The sequence below is a fragment of the Melospiza melodia genome, chromosome 3 (genome assembly GCF_035770615.1).
Source record: "Melospiza melodia melodia isolate bMelMel2 chromosome 3, bMelMel2.pri, whole genome shotgun sequence".
NCBI lineage: Eukaryota > Metazoa > Chordata > Aves > Passeriformes > Passerellidae > Melospiza > Melospiza melodia.
Genome location: NC_086196.1, coordinates 85,124,546 through 85,139,426, shown reverse-complemented (window position 1 = coordinate 85,139,426; position 14,881 = coordinate 85,124,546).

Sequence of the window (14,881 nt, the reverse complement as noted above, 5' to 3'; positions counted from 1 at the left end):
TTGGCACTGGTGCCGTCATGGGTCTGGTCACCATCCTGCCTATCGTAGCTTTTCACGAGCCAGCCGGTCACTCCCAGCCATAGGCCCCCAGACAAAAACCTCGGCCCGTTTCCCTGGAAAACAAAAGTAAGCTGCCCCGCTTCTGGATGGCAGATTGCAGGAACCACTTGGTACTATCAAACCAGCCCAACTTGGCACTGGTGCCACCATGGGTCTGGGAACCATCCTTTGTATCGTGGATTCTAATTAGCCATCCGTCCACTCCAGGCCATAGGGCCCCAGGCACAAACAACAGCGCTTTTCCCTGGAAAACAAAACTCGCCTGCCAACTTTTTGATGGCCGATTGCAGGAACCACTTGGTATTATCTAGCCAGCCCAACTTGGCACTGGTGCCACCATGGGTCTGGTCACCATCCTGCCTATCGTAGCTTTTCAGGAGCCAGCCGGTCACTCCCAGCCATAGGCCCCCAGACACAAACCTCGGACCGTTTCCCTGGCAAACAAAAGTAAGCTGCCCCGCTTCTGGATGGCAGATTGCAGGAACCACTTGTTACTATCAAACCAACCCAACTTGGCACTGGTGCCACCATGGGTCTGGGAACCATCCTGTGTATCGTGGATTCTAATTAGCCATCCGTCCACTCCAGGCCATAGGGCCCCAGGCACAAACAACGGCGCTTTTCCCTGGAAAACAAACTCGCCTGCCAACTTTTTGATGGCCGATTGCAGGAACCACTTGGTATTATCAAGCCAGCCCGACTTGGCACTGGTGCCACCTTGGGTCTGGGAACCATGCTGCGTATCGTGGATTCTAAGGAGCCAGCCGGCCACTCCCTGCCACAGGCCCCCAAACACAAACAACGGCGCTTTTCCCTGGAAAACAAAACTGGCCTGCCAAGATTTTGATGGCAGATTGCAGGAGCCACTTGGTACTATCAAACCAGCCCAACTTGGCACTGGTGCCACCATGGGTCTGGTCACCATCCTGCCTATCGTAGCTTTTCAGGAGCCAGCCAGCCACCCCAAGCCAGAGGCCCCCAGACAAATATTTCGGCCCGTTTCCCTGGCAAACAAAAGTAAGCTGCCCCGCTTCTGCATGGCAGATTGCAGGAGCCACTTTGCACCGTCAAACCAGCCCAACTTGGCACTGGTGCCACCTCAGGTCTGGGAACCATCCTGCGTCTCGTGGGCTCTAATTAGCCATCCGTCCACTCCAGGCCATAGGGCCCCAGGCACAAACAACGGCGCTTTTCCCTGGAAAACAAAACTCGCCTGCCAACATTTTGATGGCCGATTGCAGGAACCACTTGGTATTATCAAGCCAGCCCAACTTGGCACTGGTGCCACCATGGGTCTGGTCACCATCCTGCCTATCGTAGCTTTTCAGGAGCCAGCCGGTCACTCCCAGCCATAGGCCCCCAGACACAAACCTCGGACCGTTTCCCTGGCAAACAAAAGTAAGCTGCCCCGCTTCTGGATGGCAGATTGCAGGAACCACTTGGTACTATCAAACCAGCCCAACTTGGCACTGGTGCCACCATGGGTCTGGGAACCATCCTGTGTATCGTGGATTCTAATTAGCCATCCGTCCACTCCAGGCCATAGGGCCCCAGGCACAAACAACGGCGCTTTTCCCTGGAAAACAAAACTCGCCTGCGAACATTTTGATGGCCGATTGCAGGAACCACTTGGTATTATCAAGCCAGCCCGACTTGGCACTGGTGCCACCTTGGGTCTGGGAACCATGCTGCGTATCGTGGATTCTAAGGAGCCAGCCGGCCACTCCCAGCCACAGGCCCCCAAACACAAACAACGACGCTTTTCCCTGGAAATCAACACTCGCTTGCCGACTTTTTGATGGCAGATTGCAGGAGCCACTTGGTACTATCAAACCAGCCCAACTTGGCACTGGTGCCACCATGGGTCTGGTCACCATCCTGCCTATCGTAGCTTTTCATGAGCCAGCCGGCCACTCCCAGCCATAGGCCCCCAGACACAAACCTCGGCCCGTTTCCCTGGCAAACAAAAGTAAGCTGCCCCGCTTCTGGATGGCAGATTCCCGGACGCACTTGTTACAATCAAACCAGCCCAACTTGGCACTGGTGCCACCTCTGGTCTGGGAACCATGCTGAGTATCGTGGATTCTAAGGAGCCAGCCGGCCACTCCCAGCCACAGGCCCCCAAACACAAACAACGGCGCTTTTCCCTGGAAAACAAAACTCGCCTGCCAAGTTTTTGATGGCAGATTGCAGGAGCCACTTGGTACTATCAAACCAGCCCAACTTGGCACTGGTGCCGTCATGGGTCTGGTCACCATCCTGCCTATCGTAGCTTTTCACGAGCCAGCCGGTCACTTCCAGGCTTAGGCCCCCAGACACAATCCTCGGACCGTTTCCCTGGCAAACAAAAGTAAGCTGCCCCGCTTCTGGATGGCAGATTGCAGGAACCACTTGGTACTATCAAACCAGCCCAAGTTGGCACTGGTGCCACCATGGGTCTGGGAACCATCCTGGGTATCGTGGATTCTAATTAGCCATCCGTCCACTCCAGGCCATAGGGCCCCAGGCACAAACAACGGCGCTTTTCCCTGGATAACAAACTCGCCTGCCAAATTTTTGATGGCAGATTGCAGGAGCCACTTGGTACTATCAAACCAGCCCAACTTGGCACTGGTGCCACCATGGGTCTGGTCACCATCCTGCCTATCGTAGCTTTTCAGGAGCCAGCCAGCCACCCCCAGCCAGAGGCCCCCAGACAAATATTTCGGCCCGTTTCCCTGGCAAACAAAAGTAAGCTGCCCCGCTTCTGCATGGCAGATTGCAGGAGCCACTTTGCACCGTCAAACCAGCCCAACTTGGCACTGGTGCCACCTCAGGTCTGGGAACCATCCTGCGTCTCGTGGGTTCTAATTAGCCATCCGTCCACTCCAGGCCATAGGGCCCCAGGCACAAACAACGGCGCTTTTCCCTGGAAAACAAAACTCGCCTGCCAAGTTTTTGATGGCCGATTGCAGGAACCACTTGGTATTATCAAGCCAGCCCAACTTGGCACTGGTGCCACCATGGGTCTTGTCACCATCCTGCCTATCGTAGCTTTTCAGGAGCCAGCCGGTCACTCCCAGCCATAGGCCCCCAGACACAAACCTCGGCCCGTTTCCCTGGCAAACAAAAGTAAGCTGCCCCGCTTCTGGATGGCAGATTGCAGGAACCACTTGGTACTATCAAACCAGCCCAAGTTGGCACTGGTGCCACCATGGGTCTGGGAACCATCCTGGGTATCGTGGATTCTAATTAGCCATCCGTCCACTCCAGGCCATAGGGCCCCAGGCACAAACAACGGCGCTTTTCCCTGGATAACAAACTCGCCTGCCAAATTTTTGATGGCAGATTGCAGGAGCCACTTGGTACTATCAAACCAGCCCAACTTGGCACTGGTGCCACCATGGGTCTGGTCACCATCCTGCCTATCGTAGCTTTTCAGGAGCCAGCCGGTCACTCCCAGCCATAGGCCCCGAGACACAAACCTCGGCCCGTTTCCCTGGCAAACAAAAGTAAGCTGCCCCGCTTCTGGATGGCAGATTGCAGGAGCCACTTGGTACTATCAAACCAGCCCGACTTGGCACTGGTGCCACCACTGGTCTGGGAACCATCCTGCGTATCGTGGATTCTAATTAGCCAGCTGGACACTCCCAGCCACAGGCACCCAAACACAAACGACGGCGCTTTTCCCTGGAAAACAAAACTCGCCTGACAACTTTTTGATGGCAGATTGCAGGAGCCACTTGGTACTATCAAACCAGCCCAACTTGGCACTGGTGCCACCATGGGTCTGGTCACCATCCTGCCTATCGTAGCTTTTCAGGAGCCAGCCGGTCACTCCCAGCCATAGGCCCCCAGACAAATACCTCGGCCCGTTTCCCTGGAAAACAAAAGTAAGCTGCCCCGCTTCTGGATGGCAGATTCCCGGATGCACTTGGTACTATCAAACCAGCCCGACTTGGCACTGGTGCCACGTCAAGTCTGGGAACCATCCTGCGTATCGTGGATTCTAAGGAGCCAGCCGGCCACTCCCTGCCACAGGCCCCCAAACACAAACAACGGCGCTTTTCCCTGGAAAACAAAACTCGCCTGCCAACATTTTGATGGCAGATTGCAGGAGCAACTTGGTACTATCAAACCAGCCCAACTTGGCACTGGTGCCACCATGGGTCTGGTCACCATCCTGCCTATCGTAACTTTTCAGGAGCCAGCCGGTCACTCTCAGCCATAGGCCCCCAAACAAAACCCACGGCCCGTTTCCCTGGCAAACAAAAGTAAGCTGCCCCGCTTCTGGATGGCAGATTCCCGGACGCACTTGGTACTATCAAACCAGCCCAACTTGGCACTGGTTCCACCTCTGATCTGGGAACCATGCTGAGTATCGTGGATTCTAAGGAGCCAGCCGGCCACTCCCAGCCACAGGCCCCCAAACACAAACAACGGCGCTTTTCCCTGGAAAACAAAACTCGCCCGCCAAGTTTGTGATGGCAGATTGCAGGAGCCACTTGGTACTATCAAACCAGCCCAACTTGGCACTGGTGCCGTCATGGGTCTGGTCACCATCCTGCCTATCGTAGCTTTTCACGAGCCAGCCGGTCACTCCCAGCCATAGGACCCCAGACAAAAACCTCGGCCCGTTTCCCTGGAAAACAAAAGTAAGCTGCCCCGCTTCTGGATGGCAGATTGCAGGAGCCACTTGGTACTATCAAACCAGCCCAACTTGGCACTGGTGCCACCATGGGTCTGGGAACCATCCTGTGTATCGTGGATTCTAATTAGCCATCCGTCCACTCCAGGCCATAGGGCCCCAGGCACAAACAACAGCGCTTTTCCCTGGAAAACAAAACTCGCCTGCCAACTTTTTGATGGCCGATTGCAGGAACCACTTGGTATTATCTAGCCAGCCCAACTTGGCACTGGTGCCACCATGGGTCTGGTCACCATCCTGCCTATCGTAGCTTTTCAGGAGCCAGCCGGTCACTCCCAGCCATAGGCCCCCAGACACAAACCTCGGACCGTTTCCCTGGCAAACAAAAGTAAGCTGCCCCGCTTCTGGATGGCAGATTGCAGGAACCACTTGTTACTATCAAACCAGCCCAACTTGGCACTGGTGCCACCATGGGTCTGGGAACCATCCTGTGTATCGTGGATTCTAATTAGCCATCTGTCCACTCCAGGCCATAGGGCCCCAGGCACAAACAACGGCGCTTTTCCCTGGAAAACAAAACTCGCCTGCCAACTTTTTGATGGAAGATTGCAGGAACCACTTGGTATTATCAAGCCAGCCCGACTTGGCACTGGTGCCACCTTGGGTCTGGGAACCATGCTGCGTATCATGGATTCTAAGGAGCCAGCCGGCCACTCCCTGCCACAGGCCCCCAAACACAAACAACGGCGCTTTTCCCTGGAAAACAAAACTCGCCTGCCAAGTTTTTGATGGCAGATTGCAGGAGCCACTTGGTACTATCAAACCAGCCCAACTTGGCACTGGTGCCGTCATGGGTCTGGTCACCATCCTGCCTATCGTAGCTTTTCACGAGCCAGCCGGTCACTTCCAGGCTTAGGCCCCCAGACACAATCCTCGGACCGTTTCCCTGGCAAACAAAAGTAAGCTGCCCCGCTTCTGGATGGCAGATTGCAGGAACCACTTGGTACTATCAAACCAGCCCAACTTGGCACTGGTGCCACCATGGGTCTGGGAACCATCCTGTGTATCGTGGATTCTAATTAGCCATCCGTCCACTCCAGGCCATAGGGCCCCAGGCACAAACAACGGCGCTTTTCCCTGGATAACAAACTCGCCTGCCAAATTTTTGATGGCAGATTGCAGGAGCCACTTGGTACTATCAAACCAGCCCAACTTGGCACTGGTGCCACCATGGGTCTGGTCACCATCCTGCCTATCGTAGCTTTTCAGGAGCCAGCCGGTCACTCCCAGCCATAGGCCCCGAGACACAAACCTCGGACCGTTTCCCTGGCAAACAAAAGTAAGCTACCCCGCTTCTGGATGGCAGATTGCAGGACGCACTTTGTACTATCAAACCAGCCCAACTTGGCACTGGTGCCACCTCAGGTCTGGGAACCATCCTGCGTCTCGTGGATTCTAAGGAGCCAGCCGGCCACTCCCACCCATAGGCCCCCAAACAAAAACAACGGCGCTTTTCCCTGGAAATCAACACTCGCTTCCCGACTTTTTGATGGCAGATTGCAGGAGCCACTTGGTACTATCAAACCAGCCCAACTTGGCACTGGTGCCACCATGGGTCTGGTCACCATCATGCCTCTCGTAGCTTTTCAGGACCTAGCCGGTCACGCACAGCCATAGGCCCCCAGACACAAACCTTGGCCCGTTTCCCTGGCAAACAAAAGTAAGCTGCCCCGTTTCTGGATGGCAGATTTCAGTAGCAACTTTGCACCATCAAACTGGCCCGACTTGTCACTGGTGCCACTTTAGGTCTGGGAACCATCCTGCGTATCGTGGATTCTAATTAGCCATCCGGCCACTCCCACCCACAGGCCCCCAAACACAAACAACGGCGCTTTTCTCTGGAAAACAAAACTCGCCTACCAACATTTTGATGGCAGATTGCAGGAGCCACTTGGTACTATCAAATCAGCCGAACTTGGCACTGGTGCCACCATGGGTCTGGTAACCATCCTGCCTATCGTACCTTTTCAGGAGCCAGCTGGTCACTCCCAGCCATAGGCCCCCAGACACAAACCTCGGCTCCTTTCCCTGGCAAACAAAAGTAAGCAGCCCTGCTTCTGGATGGCAGATTGCAGGAGCCACTTTGCACCATCAAACTGGCCCGACTTGTCACTGTTGCCACCTCTGGTCTGGGAACCATCCTGCGTATCGTGGATTCTAAGGAGCCAGCCGGCCACTCCCAGCCACAGGCCCCCAAACACAAACAACGGCGCTTTTCCCTGGAAAACAAAACTCGCCTGACAACTTTTTGATGGCAGATTGCAGGAGCCACTTGGTACTATCAAACCAGGCCAACTTGGCACTGGTGCCACCATGGGTCTGGTCACCATCCTGCCTATCGTAGCTTTTCAGGAGCCAGCCGGTCACTCCCAGCCATAGGCCCCCAGACACAAAGCTCGGCCCGTTTCCCTGGCAAACAAAAGTAAGCTGCCCCGCTTCTGGATGGCAGATAGTAGGACGCACTTGTTACTATCAAACCAGCCCGACTTGGCACTGGTGCCACCACTGGTCTGGGAACCATCCTGCGTATCGTGGATTCTAAGGAGCCAGCCGGCCACTCCCAGCCACAGGCACCCAAACACAAACAACGGCGCTTTTCCCTGGAAAACAAAACTCGCCAGACAACTTTTTGATGGCAGATTGCAGGAGCCACTTGGTACTATCAAACCAGCCCAACTTGGCACTGGTGCCACCATGGGTCTGGTCACCATCCTGCCTATCGTAGCTTTTCAGGAGCCAGCCGGTCACTCCCAGCCATAGGCCCCCAGACAAATACCTCGGCCCGTTTCCCTGGAAAACAAAAGTAAGCTGCCCCGCTTCTGGATGGCAGATTGCAGGACGCACTTGGTACTATCAAACCAGCCCGACTTGGCACTGGTGCCACGTCAAGTCTGGGAACCATCCTGCGTATCGTGGATTCTAAGGAGCCAGCCGGCCACTCCCAGCCACAGGCCCCCAAACACAAACAACGGCGCTTTTCCCTGGAAAACAAAACTCGCCTGCCAACTTTTTGATGGCAGATTGCAGGAGCCACTTGGTACTATCAAACCAGCCCAACTTGGCACTGGTGCCACCATGGGTCTGGTCACCATCCTGCCTATCGTAACTTTTCAGGAGCCAGCGGGTCACTCCCAGCCATAGGCCCCCAGACAAATACCTCGGCCCGTTTCCCTGGCAAACAAAAGTAAGCTGCCCCGCTTCTGGATGGCAGATTCCCGGACGCACTTGGTACTATCAAACCAGCCCAACTTGGCACTGGTGCCACCTCTGATCTGGGAACCATGCTGAGTATCGTGGATTCTAAGGAGCCAGCCGGCCACTCCCAGCCACAGGCCCCCAAACACAAACAACGGCGCTTTTCCCTGGAAAACAAAACTCGCCTGCCAACTTTTTGATGGCAGATTGCAGGAGCCACTTGGTACTATCAAACCAGCCCAACTTGGCACTGGTGCCGTCATGGGTCTGGTCACCATCCTGCCTATCGTAGCTTTTCAGGAGCCAGCCGGTCACTCCCAGCCATAGGCCCCCAGACAAAAACCTCGGCCCGTTTCCCTGGAAAACAAAAGTAAGCTGCCCCGCTTCTGGATGGCAGATTGCAGGAACCACTTGGTACTATCAAACCAGCCCAACTTGGCACTGGTGCCACCATGGGTCTGGGAACCATCCTGTGTATCGTGGATTCTAATTAGCCATCCGTCCACTCCAGGCCTTAGGGCCCCAGGCACAAACAACGGCGCTTTTCCCTGGAAAACAAAACTCGCCTGCCAACTTTTTGATGGCCGATTGCAGGAACCACTTGGTATTATCTAGCCAGCCCAACTTGGCACTGGTGCCACCATGGGTCTGGTCACCATCCTGCCTATCGTAGCTTTTCAGGAGCCAGCCGGTCACTCCCAGCCATAGGCCCCCAGACACAAACCTCGGACCGTTTCCCTGGCAAACAAAAGTAAGCTGCCCCGCTTCTGGATGGCAGATTGCAGGAACCACTTGTTACTATCAAACCAGCCCAACTTGGCACTGGTGCCACCATGGGTCTGGGAACCATCCTGTGTATCGTGGATTCTAATTAGCCATCCGTCCACTCCAGGCCATAGGGCCCCAGGCACAAACAAAGGCGCTTTTCCCTGGAAAACAAAACTCGCCTGCGAACATTTTGATGGCCGATTGCAGGAACCACTTGGTATTATCAAGCCAGCCCGACTTGGCACTGGTGCCACCTTGGGTCTGGGAACCATGCTGCGTATCGTGGATTCTAAGGAGCCAGCCGGCCACTCCCAGCCACAGGCCCCCAAACACAAACAACGGCGCTTTTCCCTGGAAAACAAAACTCGCCTGCCAAGTTTTTGATGGCAGATTGCAGGAGCCACTTGGTACTATCAAACCAGCCCAACTTGGCACTGGTGCCACCATGGGTCTGGTCACCATCCTGCCTATCGTAGCTTTTCAGGAGCCAGCCAGCCACCCCCAGCCAGAGGCCCCCAGACAAATATTTCGGCCCGTTTCCCTGGCAAACAAAAGTAAGCTGCCCCGCTTCTGCATGGCAGATTGCAGGAGCCACTTTGCACCGTCAAACCAGCCCAACTTGGCACTGGTGCCACCTCAGGTCTGGGAACCATCCTGCGTATCGTGGGTTCTAATTAGGCATCCGTCCACTCCAGGCCATAGGGCCCCAGGCACAAACAACGGCGCTTTTCCCTGGAAAACAAAACTCGCCTGCCAACTTTTTGATGGCCGATTGCAGGAACCACTTGGTATTATCAAGCCAGCCCAACTTGGCACTGGTGCCACCATGGGTCTGGTCACCATCCTGCCTATCGTAGCTTTTCAGGAGCCAGCCGGTCACTCCCAGCCATAGGCCCCCAGACACAAACCTCGGACCGTTTCCCTGGCAAACAAAAGTAAGCTGCCCCGCTTCTGGATGGCAGATTGCAGGAACCACTTGGTACTATCAAACCAGCCCAACTTGGCACTGGTGCCACCATGGGTCTGGGAACCATCCTGTGTATCGTGGGTTCTAATTAGCCATCCGTCCACCCCAGGCCATAGGGCCCCAGGCACAAACAACGGCGCTTTTCCCTGGAAAACAAAACTCGCCTGCGAACATTTTGATGGCCGATTGCAGGAACCACTTGGTATTATCAAGCCAGCCCGACTTGGCACTGGTGCCACCTTGGGTCTGGGAACCATGCTGCGTATCGTGGATTCTAAGGAGCCAGCCGGCCACTCCCAGCCACAGGCCCCCAAACACAAACAACGACGCTTTTCCCTGGAAATCAACACTCGCTTGCCGATTTTTGATGGCAGATTGCAGGAGCCACTTGGTACTATCAAACCAGCCCAACTTGGCACTGGTGCCACCATGGGTCTGGTCACCATCATGCCTCTCGTAGCTTTTCAGGACCTAGCCGGTCACTCACAGCCATAGGCCCCCAGACACAAACCTTGGCCCGTTTCCCTGGCAAACAAAATTAAGCTGCCCCGCTTCTGGATGGCAGATTGCAGGAGCCACTTGGTATTATCAAACCAGCCCAACTTGGCACTGGTGCCACCTCTGGTCTGGGAACCATCCTGCGTATCGTGGATTCTAAGGAGCCAGTCGGCCACTCCCAGCCACAGGCCCCCAAACACAAACAACGGCCCGTTTCCGTGGCAAACAAAAGTAAGCTGCCCCGCTTCTGGATGGCAGATTGCAGGAACCACTTGGTACTATCAAACCAGCCAATCTTGGCACTGGTGGCACCTCTTGTCTGGGAACCATGCTGCGTATCGTGGTTTCTAAGGAGCCAGCCGGCCACTCCCAGCCACAGGCCCCCAAACAGAAACAACGACGCTTTTCCCTGGAAAACAAAACTCGCCTGACAACATTTTGATGGCAGATTGCAGGAGCCACTTGGTACTATCAAACCAGCCCAACTTGGCACTGGTGCCACCATGGGTCTGGTCACCATCCTGCCTATCGAAGCTTTTCAGGAGCCAGCCGGTCACTCACAGCCATAGGCCCCGAGACACAAAGCTCGGCCCGTTTCCCTGGCAAACAAAAGTAAGCTGCCCCGCTTCTGGATGGCAGATTGCAGAAGCCACTTGGTACTATCAAACCAGCCCAACTTGGCACTGGTGCCACCTCTGGTCTGGGAACCATCCTGCGTATCGTAGATTTTAAGGAGCCAGCCGGTTGTCCCAGCCATAGGCCCCCAAACACAAACAACGGTCCGTTTCCCTGGCAAACAAAAGTAAGCTGCCCCGCTTCTGGATGGCAGATTGCAGGAACCACTTGGTAGTATCAAACCAGCCCAACTTGGCACTGGTGGCACCTCTTGTCTGGGAACCATGCTGCGTATCGTGGTTTCTAAGGAGCCAGCCGGCCACTCCCAACCATAGACCCCCAGACACAAACCTCGGCCCGTTTCCCTGGAAAACAAAAGTAAGCTACCCCGATTCTGGATGGCAGATTGCAGGAGCCACTTGGTATTATCAAATCAGCCCAACTTGGCACTGGTGCCACAATGGGTCTGGTAAACATCCTGCCTATCGTAGCTTTTCAGGAGCCAGCCGGCCACTCTCAGCCATATGCCCCCAAAAACAAACCACGGCCCTTTTCTCTGGCAAACAAAACTCAACTGCCCCTCTTCTGGATGGCAAATTTTAGGACGCACTTTGTACTACGAAAACCGCCCGACGTGGCACTGGTGCCACCTTGTGTCAGGGAACCATCCTGCATATCGAGCTTTTTAAGGAGCCAGCCGGCCACGCCCAGCCATAAACCACCAAAAACAAACCACGGACCATTTCTCTTGGAAACAAAAATCCGCTGCCCCGCGTCTGGATGGCAGATTGCAGGAGCCACTTTGCACCATCAAACCAGCCCGACTTGGCACTGGTGCCACCTTGGGTCTGGGAACAATCCTGCATATCGTGGATTCTAAGGAGCCAGCCGGCCACTCCCAGCCACAGGCCCCCAAACAAAAACAACGGCGCTTTTCCCTGGAAAACAAAATTCGCCTGCCAACTTTTTGATGGCAGATTGCAGGAGCCACTTGGTACTATCAAACCAGCCCAACTTGGCACTGGTGCCACCTCTGGTCTGGGAACCATCCTGCCTATCGTAGCTTTTCGGGAGCCAGCCGGTCACTCCCAGCCATAGACCCCCAGACACAAACCTCGGCCCGTTTCCCTGGCAAACAAAAGTAAGCTGCCCCGCTTCTGGATGGCAGATTCCCGGACGCACTTGGTACTATCAAATCAGCCCAACTTGGCACTGGTGCCACCATGGGTCTGGTAAACATCCTGCCTATCGTTGCTTTTGAGGAGCCAGCCGGTCACTCCCTGCCATAGGCCCCCAGACACAAACCTCGGCCCGTTTCCCTGGCAAACAAAAGTAAGCTGCCCCGCTTTTGGATGGCAGATTGCAGGAGCCACGTTGCACCATCAAACCAGCCCGACTTGGCACTGGTGCCACCTTGGGTCTGGGAACAAGTTGGGCTGGTTTGAGAGTACCAAGTGGCTCCTGCAATCTTCCATCCAGAAGCGGGACAGCTTACTTTTGTTTCCCAGGGAAACGGGCCGAGGTATTTGTCTGGGGGCCTATGGCTGGGAGTGACCGGCTGGCTACTGAAAAGCTACGATAGGCAGGATGGTTACCAGACTCATGGTGCCACCAGTGCCAAGTCGGCCTGGTTTGATAATACTAAATAGCTCCTGCAATCTGCCATCCAGACGCGGGGCAGCGGATTTTTGTTTGCTGGAGATATGTTCCGTGGTTTTTGTTGGGGGTATATGACTGGACGTGGCCGGCTGGCTCCTTAAAAAGCTCTATACGCAGGATTGTTCCCTGACCCAAGGTGGCATCAGTGCCAAGTCGGGCTGTTTTCGTAGTACCAAGTGCGTCCTGCAATTTGCCATCCAGAAGCGGGGCAGCCTACTTTTGTTTGCCAGGGAAACGTGCCGAGGTATTTGTCTGGAGGCCTATGGCTGGGAGTGAGCTGCTGGCTCCTAAAAAGCTACGATAGGCAGGATGGTGACCAGACCCATGGTGGCAGCAGTGCCAAGTTGGGCTGGTTTGATAGTACCAAGTGGCTCCTGCAATCTGCCATCAAGAAGTTGGCAGGCGAGTTTTGTTTTCCAGGGAAAAGCGCCGTTGTTTTTGTTTAGAGGCCTGTGGCTGGGAGTGGCCGCCTGTCCTCGTAGAATCTACGTTACGCAGCATGGTTCCCAGAGCCAAGGTGGCACCAGGGCCAAGTCGGGCTGGTTTGTAAGTACCAAGTGCATCCTGCAATCTGCCATCCAAAAGCGGGGCAGCTTACTTTTGTTTACCAGGGAAACGGGCCGAGGTTTGTGTCCAGGGGCCTATGGCAGGGAGTGACCGGCTGGCTCCTGAAAAGCTACGATAGGCAGGATGTTTACCAGACCCATGGTGGCACCAGTGCCAAGTTGGGCTGATTTGATAGTACCAAGTGGCTCCTGCAATCTGCCATCCAGAATTGGGGTAGCTTACTTTTGTTTTCCAGGGAAACGGGCCGAGGTTTGTGTCTGGGGGTCTATGGCTGGGAGTGACCGGCTGGCTCCTGAAAAGCTACGATAGGCAGGATGGTTCCCAGACCAGAGGTGGCACCAGTGCCAAGTTGGGCTGGTTTGATAGTACCAAGTGGCTCCTGCAATCTGCCATCAAAAAGTTGGCAGGCGAATTTTGTTTTCCAGGGAAAAGCGCCGTTGTTTGTGTTTGGGGGCCTGTGGCTGGGAGTGGCCGGCTGGCTCCTTAGAATCCACGATATGCAGGATTGTTCCCAGACCCAAGGTGGCACCAGTGCCAAGTCGGGCTGGTTTGATGGTGCAAAGTGGCTCCTGCAATCTGCCATCCAGACGCGGGGCAGCGGATTCTTGTTTCCAAGAGAAATAGTCCGTGGTTTGTTTTTGGGGGTTTATGGCTGGGCGTGGCCGTCTGGCTCCTTAAAAAGCTCGATATGCAGGATGGTTCCCTGACACAAGGTGGCACCAGGGCCACGTCGGGCGGTGTTCGTCGTACTAAGGGCGTCCTAAAATTTGCCATCCAGAAGAGGGGCAGTTGAGTTTTGTTTGCCAGAGAAAAGGGCCGTGGTTTGTTTTTGGGGGCATATGGCTGAGAGTGGCCGGCTGGCCCCTGAAAATCCACGATAGGCAGGATGGTTCCCAGACCTGAGGTGGCACCAGTGCCAAGTCGGGCTGGTTTGATAGTACTAAGCAGCTCCTGCAATCTGCCATGCAGAAGCGGGGCAGCTTACTTTTGTTTGCCAGGGAAACGGGCCGAGGTTTGTGTCTAGGGGCCTCTGGCTGGGGGTGGCTGGCTGGCTCCTGAAAAGCTACGATAGGCAGGATGGTGACCAGACCCATGGTGGCACCAGTGCCAAGTTGGGCTGGTTTGATAGTACCAAGTGGCTCCTGCAATCTGCCATCAAAAAGTTGGCAGGCGAGTTGTGTTTTCCAGGGAAAAGCGCCGTTGTTTGTGTTTGGGGGCCTGTGGCTGGGAGTGGCCGGCTGGCTCCTTAGAACCCACGATACGCAGGATGGTTCCCAGACCTGAGGTGGCACCAGTGCCAAGTTGGGCTGGTTTGATGGTGCAAAGTGGCTCCTGCAATCTGCCATGCAGAAGCGGGGCAGCTTACTTTTGTTTGCCAGGGAAACGGGCCGAAATATTTGTCTGGGGGCCTCTGGATTGGGGTGGCTGGCTGGCTCCTGAAAAGCTACGATAGGCAGGATGGTGACCAGACCCATGGTGGCACCAGTGCCAAGTTGGGCTGGTTTGATAGTACCAAGTGGCTCCTGCAATCTGCCATCAAAAGTTTGGCAGGCGAGTTTTGTTTTCCAGGGAAAAGCACCGTTGTGCGTGTTTTGGGGCCTGTGGCTGGGAGTGGCCAGCTGGCTCCTTAGAATCCACGATACGCAGGATGGTTCCCAGACCCAAGGTGGCACCAGTGCCAAGTCGGGCTGGTTTGTTAGTACCAAGTGGTTCCTGCAATCTGCCATCCAGAAGCGGGGCAGCTGAATTTTGTTTGCCAGAGAAAAAGGCTGTTGTTTGTGTTTCGGGGCCTGTGGCTGGCAGTGGCCGGCTGGCTCCTGAAAATCCATGATACGCAGCATGGTTCCCAGACCCAAGGTGGCATC